General features: G+C 33.1%; 1 non-coding gene across 1 annotated transcript; it reads left to right on the forward strand.

Annotated features, from left to right (window-relative positions):
- Positions 1-504: 504 nt before the first annotated feature.
- On the forward strand, positions 505-577 carry Trnad-auc. The gene has a single exon. It is a non-coding gene; the product is annotated as a tRNA-Asp (tRNA).
- Positions 578-1164: the final 587 nt, after the last annotated feature.

Here is a 1164-nt window from a genome sequence, read left to right on the forward strand (position 1 = left end):
CTCTTTTCCAAATACTTCTCTAGATTAGAATGAACTGTCACATCTAGATAAAATTTTACGTATTCATATAAAATTAACGTAACAGTTAAACCATTCAACAACGTAATTACCTGAAATTTCACACATTTCGTTAATAATTGCATGCATAAATAAATCAATCGCAATATTTTTTCTTCTTCTCATTGTTTACTTTGGAAAGCATGTAATTTTATAATTTAACAAGGAATCATTTATTTCTTACATTATTCTATTTCCATCCGAAATAACTTAAAACACCGGGTGAACTAGAAAATGCGGTTGATCTATTTCCAAAAAATAGTACAAAATGCAACGTAGAAATCTTCTTTGCCGCACACTCAAAAAGAAAATCTTCCAAATTCTGTACATAAGTCAAATCTGTCGCCGAGAATCAAATAAATTACACGACATTTGAAAAATGGCTAAAAGAAGGGAAAATTCAAAAGATGGTGTTGAGATGGGAAGTTTGTGTCCGAGTGGATTGAGGTCACGATAGCTCAAGTGGTAGAGCAGCGGCTTATCATGCCGAAGGTCGTGGGTTCGAATCCCCCTCGTGACACTGACTTTTTTATCTCGACTAAAAACCTAAATTAATTGAACTACATCATAGCGTTGTCTCAACTGCTCTCATGGATGATGATAGATCTTAGATCTTTTCTGATGCAGAAAAGTCCAAATCATTTACGAAATATCTCTCTGAGATGTTCAAACCTCCGGACTTAATCGATATTGAACACGATGAATTTATATCAGATTGACTTATGAGACCGATACTTCTCCCTCCGCCAGCTAAACCAATAACTTTAAAACAAATATAGAAAGAAATACGACAGTTTCCTAAAGAAAAAATCATGATTTGATAACAGGAGAAAATCTACAAGAAATTCTCAAAAAAGTCATCGTCTTTCGACTTCTTTATTTAACGCAATATTGAGAACTACACACTTCCTCCAATTTTCTTATATTAAAATGATCCCAAAACCTTATAAAAATCTAAGCTCCCATCCTCTTATCTTCCTATTAGTTTGTTACCCGTTCCTTCTAAATTCTTCGAAAATAATACACAAAATAATTATCTCTCTTGATACATCAAATAACATCTTACCAAACTATCAATTTGGCTTTCGAACCCAGCATTCCACTATT

Source organism: Cimex lectularius, unplaced genomic scaffold, assembly GCF_000648675.2.
Source record: "Cimex lectularius strain Harlan isolate CLEC.00 unplaced genomic scaffold, Clec_2.1 scaffold70, whole genome shotgun sequence".
Lineage (NCBI taxonomy): Eukaryota > Metazoa > Arthropoda > Insecta > Hemiptera > Cimicidae > Cimex > Cimex lectularius.